Here is a 15,452-nt window from a genome sequence, read left to right as displayed (position 1 = left end):
GCCATGCAGAGGATCCTCAAGGGTGTGGTGCTCAAATTTGAAATCGATAAATCGTGCTAAATTGTGTTTGTAATACCCCCTCTCCATAAAGCATAAGGCAGTCTTATCCCCCCCCCCCACACACACACACACACACACACACACCTTTATAGCAGTATCAGGCAGACTGTGTGTCTCCTTCCAACTCTTTTGGTGCTACCACCCTCAAATCAGCAGTGATAGGTGCCCACTGTTAGTGGGTTAGAGTGGGCACAGTGGAGCCCACAGTAGAGGCACAGACTTACCTTTCATTACTGGGACCTCTGTCCCTCTTGATCAGCACCCAAGCCTCTTTTCAGGCAAAGAAGTGGTTACCAATATGCAGTGGTTGCTAAGCATTAGTAGATACAAAACTGCAGTAAGTGCCAAGGTGCAGCGGGTGCCCAGATGCAGTAGATGGTAAGATGCAAAGGGTCACTTTGTGCTAAGTTGCAGTGGGTGCCGAGATGCCAACGTAAAGTCTGTGTCAAGCTGCTTTGGGTACCAAGGTCCAGTTTGTATTGGGTGTTTATTTGCAGTGGGTGCTGTGCAGTATTGGGTGCTGAATGAGTAGCAGATGGTGATAAACAATAGTGGGTGCCATGTGAGTGCTAATTGGTACAGGGAGCCATGTGAGTGTTGGACATGAGTGAGTAGGGAGTGCCATGTGTGGTCTGGATGTGTGCCATGGAAGAGTACTGAGTCTCATATGGGTTCGGACCAAGGATGGGTACTGGGTGCTATTTGGGTGCTGGCCATGGCCAGGTACTAGGTGCATATAATGACTTTGGAACTTGGTGACACGTGAGTACTGTGCCATGTGGGTGTTGATTATGGGGGTATGTGGGTCTTAGGTGCAAATACTGAGTGCCAAGTGGGTACTGGAAGTGAGTACATGGTGACCTATGGGTGATGGGTGCTGGCTAGTGGGATATTTGTTCTCATGTGGGTGCTAAAGGCAGATGCTGGGTGCCATGTGGGTTCTGGGAGCTGGCACAGGGTGTCATGTGGATTCTGGCTGTATGGGTGTTTATCAACCATCATGTAGGTGTTGATTGAAGGTACTCAGTCCCTTTTGAGTTCTGGGTGCAAGTACTGGATGTCATATGTGAGTGCTTGGTGTGGGTGCTGGGCACCAAGTGGAGGCTTAGTGCAACTGGAACTACTGCAGATGAAACATGTGGGTGTTGGGTGCAGGTACTGGGTATCACATAGGTGCAAATACTTGGTGCCATGCCTGCACTGGGTGCTAGCTCTGGGTGGGTGTTGTGTGTCACGTTGGTTCTGAGTGCAGGTACGTCGGGTGCTAGTACTGGTTATGTGAGTGGGTGCCATGTGAAGGCTGTGTGCAGGTGTAAGTAGTAAGTGACATGTCAGAGCTGGGTGCAAGTACTGTGCCATGTAGGTGTGAGTACTGGGTGCCAGCTATAGGGTGAAGGGGTGCAGGTATTGGGTGTCTTGTGGCTGTTTGATGCAAGTACTAAGTTCCGAATTGAAGCCAGATGTGAGTATTGGGTGCAGGGTGCTTGGTGCAAGTACTGGATGCTTGCTATAGTGAGGGTTACTGGTTGAGTGTAATGTGGGTGCTGAATATTGGTGGGATTGCTGTGGGTGCAGGGGGTGGGAGGTCATTGTGGGTACTGCTATGAATGGCATAGTTGCTGCTAGGGGAGGTCGAGGTCAGTGTGGTTGATGGGGGAAGGGTAAGTCACTGTGGGTGCTGGGGGGAGAAGTAACTGTGGGTGCTGTGGAAAGTAGAGGTCAGTATGGGTGCTGGAGGAAAGGGAGGTCACTGTGGGTCCTTTGGAGGAGATCACTGTGGGTCTCGGGAGGTAGAGGTCATTGTGGGTGCAGGGGGTGGAAGGTCACTATGGGTGCTGCTATGAATGGCATAGTTGCTGCTAAGTGAGGTAGATGTCAGTGTGGGTGCTGGGGGAAGGGTAGGCCACTGTGGGTGCTGGGAAAAGTCAGTGTGGTTACTGGAGGAGGGAGTAGATGCTGGGTGTTGGGAGAAGCCACTGTGGGCGCTGGCATTGGGAGAGGTCACGGTAGGTGCAGCTTTTGGGATGGGAGGTCCCTGACTGTGGGGGGTCTACATGAAAAGGGCGCCGGTAAAAAAGGGCGCCTGGTGGAGCCCATATATATACCAACTTCGGCTACAAAAAAGGCGCCTGGTGTAGCCCATATAAACTTCGGCTACAAAAAAGGCGCCTGGTGTAGCCCATATAAACTTCGGCTACAAAAAAGACGCTTGGTGTAGCCCATATAAACACTTCGGCTACAAAAAAAAAGGCGCCTGGTGTAGCCCATATAAAAACTTCGGCTACAAAAAAACTCAGGGATGTGTTAATTACTATTCCCCCTCCAGGCCGCCATGGATAGTGGGGGAATGAAATAATTCGGCTTCCAGCGCTTGTAGCCCATATACAAACTTCGGCTACAAAAAAACTCCGGGATGTGTTAATTACTATTCCCCCTCCAGGCCGCCATGGATAGTGGGGGAATGAAATAATTCGGCTTACAGTGCTTGTAGCCCATATAAAAACTTTGGCTACAAAAAAAAGTCAATAATATGGGCTACAGAGGGGCACCTTACTGTAGCCGAAAAAAATATGGGCTACAAAGGGGAGCCCGCTTGTAGCCGAAAACCTTGTAGCCGAAAAAATATGGGCTACAAAGGGGAGCCTGCTTGTAGCCTATATCAAAACTCGGGCGCCCTTTTCTACACCTTGTAGCCCATATTTCCAGAAATAACATTGATGTCTATGGCGGCGCCCTTTTCATACAGGCAGCTCGGGCGCCCTTTTCAACCGATCCCGACTGTGGGTGCTGCAGGGGACAGGAGGGTAGCCACTGGGGGAGGGAAAAATAACTGTGGGTGCTGGGGGAGGGATAGGTCAGTGTGGGTGCTGGGGTAGGCAGGATCACTGCTAGAGCTGGGGAGGGAGAGGTCACTGTGGGTGCTGGGGGAGGGAGAGGTCACTGTGGGTGCTAGAGGAGGGAGAGGTCACTGTGGGTGCTAGGTGGAGGGAGAGGTCACTGTGGGTGCTGGGGAGGGAGAGGTCACTATGGGTCCCAGGTGGAGGGAGAGGTCACTGTGGGTGCTAGGTGGAGGGAGAGGTCACTGTGGGTGCTAGGTGGAGGGAGAGGTCACTGTGGGTGCTGGGGAGGGAGAGGTCACTGTGGGTGCTAGAGGAGGGAGAGGTCACTGTGGGTGCTAGGTGGAGGGAGAGGTCACTGTGGGTGCTGGGGAGGGAGAGGTCACTATGGGTCCCAGGTGGAGGGAGAGGTCACTGTGGGTGCTAGGTGGAGGGAGAGGTCACTGTGGGTGCTAGATGGAGGGAGAGGTCACTGTGGGTGCTGGGTAAGAGAGAGGTCACTGTGGGTGCTAGGTGGAGGGAGAAGTCTCTGTGGGTGCTGGGGGAGGGAGATGGCACTGTGGGTACTGGTATAGGGAGAGGTCAGTATGGGTCCTAGGTGGAGGGAGAGGTCACTGTGAGTGCTAGGGGAGGGAGTGGTCCCTCGGTAGTAGGTGGAGGGAGAGGTCACTATGGGTGCTGGGGGAGGGAGAGGTCAGTATGGGTCCTAGGTGGAGGGAGAGGTCAGTATGCCACACTAGGATTCCTGTCTGGGCCTCTTCACTTGAAAGTGTCCCAGGTGGGGGCGGAGCTTCCCGCGGGTGGGCGGTGCTTATCGCGACCGGGGGCGGAGCTTATTTTGCACTGCGATAGGGGCCTTTTTTGAAGATTTTAAAAAGGGGGGGTGCCTGGGCACCCAGAGCACCCCCCTGTGCACGTGCCTGACCGGACCCATAATGCTGCGTGCACGCACACGCCCACAGTGTCCAGGTTTACAGCTAAGGCATCTGTAGTGGCTATGGTAACGTCTACCATAACCATGAAACCTATAAAGCACCTAGGGGTGGTGTGTATTCACATCTCTCCTCCTTATCTGCGATCAGCAGTATCACTGGAGGGACAACATTACAGCCCAACTCCTGTGCCACCTGCAGCACAGCCCCACGTACCTACATCCGTCCTCCCCAGTGTTTATGTGACTATAAGTGACATTAAAAACTAACACGTCTGGGAGATATTACATACAGCAGAACTATCCCATTTGCCAGTTACTGGTACACACCTCCAACTCAAGAGATGTCAATATTACTGGTAGCAAGTTGCATGGTTCCTTAACCTGTTTCCCTTCTGAGGAGTAATTTATCTCTGTCACCCCCCCTTGTTGGAATTTCCACCTTCTCAAGTACCGCGAAAGACAGGCCTTGACTGGACTTCCCATGTTCCTCGCTCATATGCGTTACTAATCTTGTACAGCTCCTCCCTGCCTTGATAGTGCTAACATGTTCCCCTATCCGGACCTTCACCGGTCTGGTGGTCTGACCTATATAAAATTTCTGAATTTTTGACACCTAAACCACGGTCATGGTTGGACAGATATGTTCCAGTGGGACATTTTAGGTGTGGACATTGCAAATTTTGCCCTAAAATGATTACATCGAAGTGCATTCAGGTGGGGGTGTAGATTTTAAAATCAAAAGTTTTTTCACCTGTCAGACTGAATATGCAGTTTATGTGTTGTTTTGTCCCTGCAAGAAATTTTATATAGGTCAGACCACCAGACCGGTGAAGGTCCGGATAGGGGAACATGTTAGCACTATCAAGGCAGGGAGGAACTGTACAAGATTAGTAACGCATATGCGTGAGGAACATGGGAAGTCCAGTCAAGGCCTGTCTTTCGCGGTACTTGAGAAGGTGGGAATTCCAACAAGGGGGGGGGTGTGACAGAGATAAATTACTCCTCAGAAGGGAAACACGTATTATATTACGGACTGAGGCATTAGGCCCAGGAGGCCTAAATGATAAAATTGAACTGGCTTGCATGCTAGATCCCTGATGTCTGTGAATCCATTAATAGAGACGAAGAACCGCCTCTTGTATATATCTCTTAAGATTAGTGGTCCTTTGGGTTGGGGATATGTGTTAAGAAAATTGATGGTGATGTTCCAAGTGGTAGATGTTCCAAGGGGTTGGTGGTGGAAGCCACAGCCAACGTATTTGGTGTAGCCTATCTGTCTTGTCCTTCTCATATATGCAATACCTTAGGTTAAGGAACCATGCAACTTGCTACCAGTAATATTGACATCTCTTGAGTTGGAGGTGTGTACCAGTAACTGGCAAATGGGATAGTTCTGCTGTATGTAATATCTCCCAGACGTGTTAGTTTTTAATGTCACTTATAGTCACATAAACACTGGGGAGGATGGATGTAGGTACGTGGGGCTGTGCTGCAGGTGGCACAGGAGTTGGGCTGTAATGTTGTCCCTCCAGTGATACTGCTGATCGCAGATAAGGAGGAGAGATGTGAATACACACCTCCCTTAGGTGCTTTATAGGTTTCATGGTTATGGTAGACGTTACCATGGCCACTACAGATGCCTTAGCTGTAAACCTGGACACTGTGGGCGTGTGCGTGCACGCAGCATTATGGGTCCGGTAGCCACAGCCTGATAGGCACAGCCTGGCCGCACACTCAGCCCATGTGGGCGGGGTTGTGCGCACAGCACTTTGGGATCGGTAGTTCTAGCCGGACGCACACGCCCCCTTGGCCTCCTCCACCCTCTCCCTCCAAACACTCGCGGCGAACGTGACACCCGGAAGGGGCGCGGCTTATCCCCGTGTTAAACCGGATGCTCGGGGAGCGCCCTCCAAAGTGGTACGCAGCGTGACCAAGCGTCTGTATAGACGCGAAACGGCCGTCGCCAGTCCCGCCTTGTGCCCTGGCTCCCCCACCTCCACCGCACCATCACCTTTGAACATCACCAGGATGAGGTAGTCATTGTTTGTGGTATCCAGATGGATGTCTGTCACTTCTTGCAATAAACAGTACTGGACGGAAGGTGCCCGGAGTTCATCTTTATTTTTCTACAGCTGCAAATTACAGTACTCAAACGTCACCAAGTTCCAAAGCCATTATATACACCTAGTACCTGTCCATAGCCAGCACCCAAATAGCACCCAGTACCCATCCTTGGTCAGAACCCATATGAGACACAGTACTCTCCCATGGCACACATCCAGACCACACATGACACTCCCTACTCACTCATGTCCAACACTCACATGGTTCCCTGTACCAATTAGCACTCACATGGCACCCACTATTGTTTATCACGATCTGCTACTCATTCAGCACCCAATACTGCATAGCACTCACTGCAGATAAACACCCAATACAAACTGGACCTTGGTACCCAAAGTAGCTTGACACAGACTTTACTTTGGCATCTCGGCACCCACAGAGGTCCCAGTAATGAAAGGTGAGTCTGTGCCTCCACAGTGGGCTCCACTGTGCCCACTCTAACCCACTAACAGTGGGCACCTATCACTGCTGATTTGAGGTTGGTAGCACCAAAAGAGTTGGAAGGAGACACAAAGTCTGCCTGATACTGCTATAAAGGTGTGTGTGCAGGCATGTGCACAGGGGGGTGCTCTGGGTGCCCAGGCACCCCCCCTTTTTAAAATCTTCAAAAAAGGCCCCTCTCGCAGTGCAAAATAAGCTCCGCCCCCGGTCGTGATAAGCACCGCCCACCCGCGGGAAGCTCCGCCCCCACCTGGGACACTTTCAAGTGAAGAGGCCCAGACAGGAATCCTAGTGTGGCATACTGACCTCTCCCTCCATCTAGGACCCATACTGACCTCTCCCTCCCCCAGCACCCATAGTGACCTCTCCCTCCACCTACTACCGAGGGACCACTCCCTCCCCTAGCACTCACAGTGACCTCTCCCTCCACCTAGGACCCATACTGACCTCTCCCTATACCAGTACCCACAGTGCCATCTCCCTCCCCCAGCACCCACAGAGACTTCTCCCTCCACCTAGCACCCACAGTGACCTCTCTCTTACCCAGCACCCACAGTGACCTCTCCCTCCATCTAGCACCCACAGTGACCTCTCCCTCCACCTAGCACCCACAGTGACCTCTCCCTCCACCTGGGACCCATAGTGACCTCTCCCTCCCCAGCACCCACAGTGACCTCTCCCTCCACCTAGCACCCACAGTGACCTCTCCCTCCTCTAGCACCCACAGTGACCTCTCCCTCCCCAGCACCCACAGTGACCTCTCCCTCCACCTAGCACCCACAGTGACCTCTCCCTCCACCTAGCACCCACAGTGACCTCTCCCTCCACCTGGGACCCATAGTGACCTCTCCCTCCCCAGCACCCACAGTGACCTCTCCCTCCACCTAGCACCCACAGTGACCTCTCCCTCCTCTAGCACCCACAGTGACCTCTCCCTCCCCCAGCACCTACAGTGACCTCTCCCTCCCCAGCTCTAGCAGTGATCCTGCCTACCCCAGCACCCACACTGACCTATCCCTCCCCCAGCACCCACAGTTATTTTTCCCTCCCCCAGTGGCTACCCTCCTGTCCCCTGCAGCACACACAGTCAGGGACCTCCCATCCCAAAAGCAGCACCTACCGTGACCTCTCCCAATGCCAGCGCCCACAGTGGCTTCTCCCAACACCCAGCATCTACTCCCTCCTCCAGTAACCACACTGACTTTTCCCAGCACCCACAGTGGCCTACCCTTCCCCCAGCACCCACACTGACATCTACCTCACTTAGCAGCAACTATGCCATTCATAGCAGCACCCATAGTGACCTTCCACCCCCTGCACCCACAATGACCTCTACCTCCCGAGACCCACAGTGATCTCCTCCAAAGGACCCACAGTGACCTCCCTTTCCTCCAGCACCCATACTGACCTCTACTTTCCACAGCACCCACAGTTACTTCTCCCCCCAGCACCCACAGTGACTTACCCTTCCCCCATGAACCACACTGACCTCGACCTTCCCTAGCAGCAACTATGCCATTCATAGCAGTACCCACAGTGACCTCCCACCCCCTGCACCCACAGCAATCCCACCAATATTCAGCACCCACATTACACTCAACCAGTAACCCTCACTATAGCAAGCATCCAGTACTTGCACCAAGCACCCTGCACCCAATACTCACATCTGGCTTCAATTCGGAACTTAGTACTTGCATCAAACAGCCACAAGACACCCAATACCTGCACCCCTTCACCCTATAGCTGGCACCCAGTACTCACACCTACATGGCACAGTACTTGCACCCAGCTCTGACATGTCACTTACTACTTACACCTGCACACAGCCTTCACATGGCACCCACTCACATAACCAGTACTAGCACCCGACGTACCTGCACTCAGAACCAACGTGACACACAACACCCACCCAGAGCTAGCACCCAGTGCAGGCATGGCACCAAGTATTTGCACCTATGTGATACCCAGTACCTGCACCCAACACCCACATGTTTCATCTGCAGTAGTTCCAGTTGCACTAAGCCTCCACTTGGTGCCCAGCACCCACACCAAGCACTCACATATGACATCCAGTACTTGCACCCAGAACTCAAAAGGGACTGAGTACCTTCAATCAACACCTACATGATGGTTGATAAACACCCATACAGCCAGAATCCACATGACACCCTGTGCCAGCTCCCAGAACCCACATGGCACCCAGCATCTGCCTTTAGCACCCACATGAGAACAAATATCCCACTAGCCAGCACCCATCACCCATAGGTCACCATGTACTCACTTCCAGTACCCACTTGGCACTCAGTATTTGCACCTAAGACCCACATACCCCCATAATCAACACCCACATGGCACAGTACTCACGTGTCACCAAGTTCCAAAGTCATTATATGCACCTAGTACCTGGCCATGGCCAGCACCCAAATAGCACCCAGTACCCATCCTTGGTCCGAACCCATATGAGACTCAGTACTCTTCCATGGCACACATTCAGACCACACATGGCACTCCCTACTCACTCATGTCCAACACTCACATGGCTCCCTGTACCAATTAGCACTCACATGGCACCCACTATTGTTTATCACCATCTGCTACTCATTCAGCACCCAATACTGCACAGCACCCACTGCAAATAAACACCCAATACAAACTGGACCTTGGTACCCAAAGCAGCTTGACACAGACTTTACGTTGGCATCTCGGCACCCACTGCAACTTAGCACAAAGTGACCCTTTGCATCTTACCATCTACTGCATCTGGGCACCCGCTGCACCTTGGCACTCACTGCAGTTTTGTATCTACTAATGCTTAGCAACCACTGTATATTGGTAACCACTTCTTTGCCTGAAAAGAGGCTTGGGTGCTGATCAAGAGGGACAGACGTCCCAGTAATGAAAGGTAAGTCTGTGCCTCTACTGTGGGCTCCACTGTGCCCACTCTAACCCACTAACAGTGGGCACCTATCACTGCTGATTTGAGGGGGGTAGCACCAAAAGAGTTGGAAGGAGACACACAGTCTGCCTGATACTGCTATAAAGGTGTGTGTGTGTGTGTGTGTGTGTGTGTGTGGGGGGGGGGATAAGACTGCCTTATGCTTTATGGAGAGGGGGTATTACAAACACAATTTAGCACGATTTATCGATTTCAAATTTGAGCACCACACCCTTGAGGATCCTCTGCATGGCCCTGCCCCTTCCTGAAGCACCCACACTGGCCTCTACTTTTCCCATCAGCCACCCCTTCCCCTCATAGCTGGCACCCAGTACTCACACTCACATGACACCAAGTATCTGCACCCAGTCCTAAAATTGCACCCAGTACTCACACCTGCACACAGCTTCCACATGGCACCCACTATCTGCACCAAGTATCCACTTAACCCGTAACCGCACCTAAAGTACCTGCATTCAAAACCCATGTGATGCCCAAAGCCCACCCATAGCCAGCACCCAGTACAGGCATGGCGCCAAGTATTCGCACCCATGTCACACCCGGTACCTGCACCCAGCACCCACATGACATCCAGTACATGCATCCAGATCTTACATGGCACTAAGTTCTTGCAATCAACACCCGCATGACACTCTATACCTAACCATAGCCAGAACCCACATGACACTCAGCACTTACACCCAGAACCCACATGACACCCATCATCTGCATTCAGCAGCATGACAATCAATACCCCCCTAGCCAGAAACGAGGAAGGGGGGGGGGGAATGCGGGGGAAGGCATTGCCAGGCCCCTTTTTTAAATTTGAGCACCCCCCACTTAAGGACCCTCTGCACGGCCCTGTGTGTGTGTGTGTGGGGAGTGTGTGTGTGTGTGTTTAAGACTGCCTTATGCTTTCTGGAGAGGGGGTATTACATACACAATTTAGCACAATTTATCGATTTCAAATTTGAGCACTACACCCCTGAGGATCCTCTACATGGCCCTGCCCTTTCCTGCACCACCCACACTGACCTCTACATTTCCCATCAGCCACCCCTTCCCCTCATAGCTGGCACCCAGATCTCACACTCACATGACACCAAGTATCTGCACCCAGGCCTAAAATTGCACCCAGTACTCACACCTGCACACAGCTTCCACATGGCACCCACTATCTGCACCAAGTATCCACTTAACCCTTACCCGCACCCAAAGTACCTGCATTCAAAACCCATGTGATGTCCAAAGCCCACCCATAGCCAGCACCCAGTACAGGCATGGCTCCAAGTATTCACACCCATGTCACACCCAGTACCTGCACCCAGCACCCACATGACATCCAGTACATGCACCCAGATCTTACATGGCACTAAGTTCTTGCAATCAACACCCGCATGGCACTCAATAACCAACCATAGCCAGAACCCACATGACACTCAGTACTTACACCCAGAACCCACATGGCACCCATCATCTACATTCAGCAGCATGACAATCAATACCCCCCTAGCCAGAAACGAGAAGGGGGGGGGGCATGCGGGGGAAGGCATTGCCAGGCCCCTTTTTTAAATTTGAGCACCCCCCACTTAAGGACCCTCTGCACGGCCCTGAGAATATATGTACTATTACCATCCAGTAACGCAGCCTCAAGAGCTCAATGATGATAGAATTAGTGAGACTACTAATGCACAAGTGGATAGTGAGCAAGAGACATCTGCACTTAACAATGAACTGAATGAGCTGGATGAAGAAGCTCCTTTGACCAATACAAGTGAGCCTGAGATACTACAAGAGACTGTTGAGCAAGAATATAATCCAAGGGAGGATGAACAATCAGTTGAGATGCAGGATGAGGTTCTAGTATCCCAATCTCCAAATTCAGTTGAAGATCACACACAAGTCCATAACTTACCCAGGAGAGAAAGGCGAGCTCCTAAAGTCTTTACTTATGACCAACTGGGAATGCCAACATGCTATAATGTAGTGAATGCCAATGAAATGCTTTACCAGTATTATCCCATGCCAATTAGAGGGGTTGAACCAATGACAATGTGGTCAAATCCATTTCAGATCTACCAACCAACATTTCTACAGGCATACTAGAAGTCAAACTGTGTTAGTTATGAAGCATAGTTAGCGATTTCAGACCCTAAAGAAGAGTTCTAAGAATATGTATGAGGAGTAGTTGTGTGCTGTTGATATAGCTAACCAAATTGATCACTGTATAGTGCAGATAAGTTACCAGAATGCCTGGGGTTGAGAAATTGTCTATTTAAAGTATGTGTAGATGTCGGGACGCCATCTAATTTTGCAGGGGAGAGTGTAATAGACTGATTTTTGTGTAGAAAAATCTGTAAAGCAGTAATTTTCCAATAAGCTATTGGAAAATAATCCTATTCTTTGAAATATCTATGTAAATAACAGGCTGAAATACAGGATCAGGATTTGGGCTATCTATTGCCTGAGTCTGTTTATGTTTAGCAACTTGTTGACCTGGGGAAAGTACCTAGGGGGAGGCTCATGGCTTGGCTGCCTCATTCTCATCAGACATGATGCAGGCAGAGGAAGCATGCTCATGGAGTCCTTATTTATAATTCCCTTTTTCAGGGTGTAACACCCTGACCGTGTTTTGCAGACCAGGCATCCATTGTCAGATGGACCCTTGACCCAACGCTCTGTGCCAGAGATGACACCACTTCCCTTTCAACATCACGGTACAGTTTGGGTATCGCCTTTTAAAAAAAATAATTGCAGCCTGGTATCTTCCACTGCGGTTTCCCAATTGCCTCAGAGTCCACCAGCTGGTATGGTAACAGCTGACGAGCTAACAGTTCCGCCAAGCCAGCTGTCAGACGCCGGGCAAGGGGGTGACTGGCAGACATTGGCTTCTTCCGCTCAAATATTTCCTTAATGGACACCTGGCTGCTGTGGGCAGAGGAGCAGGAACCTCTCAATGTGAGAGGCTGAGTGGAGGAGGGTGGCTGTGAAGATGCAAGGCATAAAGTGGCTGAAGATGCTGCACCTGAAGGAGGAAGAGGAGGCGGAAGGTGGCTGCTTTTCCTCAGGTGGTCATCCCATTGCTGTTTGTGCTTTTTTTTCATCATGTGCCTTTGTAAGGCAGTTGTCCCTACGTGGGTCTTGGTCTTTCCCCGACTAAATTTTTGGTGGCAGTGAGTACAGATGGCATCGCTGTCATCTGAGGCAGACACACACAAAAATTTCCACACCGGTGGCGGTAAGCCCTGGGATGATGGCATTTTGGTGGTGGCGGCAGCAGCTGACCTTGAAGGGTATGTTGGCTGGCTGTCCATAGGTGGCGATACATGCCGCTAGACACTGCCACGAGCTGTTTCTGATGACAAGCTCCCCCTGCTTCTTACAGGAACTCGTCTCCTCCTACTCCACTCTGACTCCCCCTCTGAACTGTCCCCCTATTCATCTTGTCTATTGGGAACCCACGTGACATCCATGGCAGTATCATCATCATCATTATCATAATCATCCTCAACAGCTTCGCTTGTATCAGACACCTCCAAAACTGCACCAACAACAACAGCCATTATTGTTACAAGATGAAGGCACTAAGCATGTTACTCCACCTCATACGTCTGAGTTAGGCGTCAGTATGGAAGTAAGGTGGGAGGATGATGAAGTCATCATCCTCACACCTTACTTCCATACTGACGCCTAACTCAGACATATGAGGTGGAGTAACATGCTTAGCGCCTTCATCTTGTAACAATAATGGCTGTGAATCAGTTAATTCCCCACCAAATAACTCCTGTGAAATGTCAAATGAAGCAGATGTGGTGCTAGTAGTAGTAGCAGTGGTGGCTGGCTGCCAGCTGAGTGTTAAGTGGGGTGCAAGATTCAGAGCAGGACAGTGGCGGAGCTATGGAGCTATGGGCCCCGAGGCGAGTTTTACATGGGGCCCCCCAAGCAATTTATATATAACACTTGATACGGCACAACAAAACCTGCCAAGGTCATCCACAGTGTCAGAGGTGCAAGAAGGGGATGGGGGACAGTTTGCTAATGATTACCACTATTCAAAGCATCTATAGAAGTGATTATTACCACCACAGGACCAATAAACGGCTAAATCTTTGGTTCAGGAAGAGCCCCCTGGCGCTCCTATGACCCAAGGGCCCTGATGCGGTTGCTGCCTCTGCAACCCCTATTGCTACACCACTGGAGCAGGAGGAGGAAGATATGTCACGGTTCTGTGCGGAAGCTGAGGAAGATGAGTTGTTTGTGTGTTTAATAGTCAACTACGTCCTGACAATCTTGGGGGGTGCCTTCTGAACACTGTACTTTGGTCGAGGGATGCACGAAATCACGCCAGCACGGCCTTAAACAGACCCGCCAGGTAGCCTGCCTCTGGCTCTGCCTCTGCTTTTTGTTTTGTCCATATTGGGGGGGGAAGGGGGATGAAGTGAAAGGTATGCACTGACTGGACTAATACAATGTGCAGCTACAGATGCAGTGAAAGGTATGCACTGACTGCTGGTATAATACAATGTGCACTCACACAGATGCAGTGGAAGGTATGCACTGACTGTGCTGGGCCCGGCACAGTAAAGCAATTAGCAAGGACCAGCTGCGACAGACAGGGCTGTATATGCAGTGTCAGTGGCACACACAAAAAAAAAGCACATCACAAGAACATTAGCTCTCAAAAGAGCTTTTTTTTGTGGTGCTTTTACGCAACAAATATCAGCAAGGAGCAAGGTAACAAGGGCTAACTAATGCTTTCCCTATCTCTCCAACTTCTCTCTCTTCCTCTCACTAAGCAGGCAGCAGACAGAGTGAGAAAATGGCTGATGTTGCTGCCTTATATAAGGAGTGGCGGGGGTCCAGGAGGGAGTGCAGCCTGATTGGCTGCCATATGTCTGCTGACTGTGATGCAGAGGGTCAAAGTTTAGCCCAATGATGTGGTATAGGGGGCGGGTCGAACTCGCTATGTGTTCGCGGTTCGCCGTGAACGTGAACCCCCAGGGTTTGAGCGAACAAGTTCACCGGCGAACTGTTTGGACCATCTCTAGTAATCATTAACAAACTGTTCCCCATCTCCTTCTTGCACCTCTGACATTGTAGTTTCCATTGGCAGGTTTTGGTGTGCTGTATCAATTGTTGTGTATAGAGTGCTTGGGGGGCCCCAATGTAAAACTTGCATCGGGACCCATAGTTCCTTAGCTACGCCACTGCCCCTGCAACTGTCATGTCCCGCACTGTCCTCCTACAATCCTCCATTCCCCGTCACCAGTCCCGGTCCACTTAGCCATCTGATGCAACTGCGGATACGTGAGTGCTTGCTCCCACTGGGTCTTTCGGGAGCTTAATGCGCAGGTGCAGTACGAGAAGACCTTGTACTGCACCTGCACAGTAAGCTCCTGGAGACTAGTGTTGGGCGAACAGTGTTCGCCACGGTTCGGGTTCTGCAGAACATCACCCTGTTCGGGTGATGTTCGAGTTCGGCCGAACACCTGATGGTGTTCGGCCTTTTAAGTTCGGGATCGCCCCGAACTACTAATTGGCCGCCGAACAGGGCCGAACAGGGCCCCTGTTCGGCCGATCAGGGCACTGTTCGGCCGAATACTGCCCCCCTATGGGGTCGCAGGCATAAGGGGGGAGCATGCCCCGATCGCGGAGGGGGGGGGGTCGGAAATTCCCCCCACCCCCTCCGCTAGCGCTCCCCCCTCTGCCCGCTTCCCCATACAAAAGTTTCAGGAAGTACCGGTCCGGTGGTAGTGGGTGGCTGGCAGTGGGCGGCACTGTGAAGTGAGTGACTGAAGAGGAGGAGTCCGGAGAGTGACGCGTTGAGGGAGGCCGGGCAGCGGGCGGTTCAGCAGTAGTACCGTACTACTGCTGAACCGCCCGCTGCCCGGCCTCCCTCAACGCGTCACTCTCCGGACTCCTCCTCCTCAGTCACTCACTTCACAGTGCCGCCCACTGCCAGCCACCCACTACCACCGGACCGGTACTTCCTGAAACTTTTGTATTGGGAAGCGGGCAGAGGGGTGAGCGCTAGCGGAGGGGGTGGGGGGAATTTCCGACCCCCCCCCCCCCCCGCGATCGGGGCATGCTCCCCCCTTATGCCTGTGACCCCATAGGGCCC

Source organism: Hyperolius riggenbachi, chromosome 4, assembly GCF_040937935.1.
Source record: "Hyperolius riggenbachi isolate aHypRig1 chromosome 4, aHypRig1.pri, whole genome shotgun sequence".
In the NCBI taxonomy this organism is placed as follows: domain Eukaryota; kingdom Metazoa; phylum Chordata; class Amphibia; order Anura; family Hyperoliidae; genus Hyperolius; species Hyperolius riggenbachi.
This window is presented reverse-complemented; position numbering follows the sequence as displayed.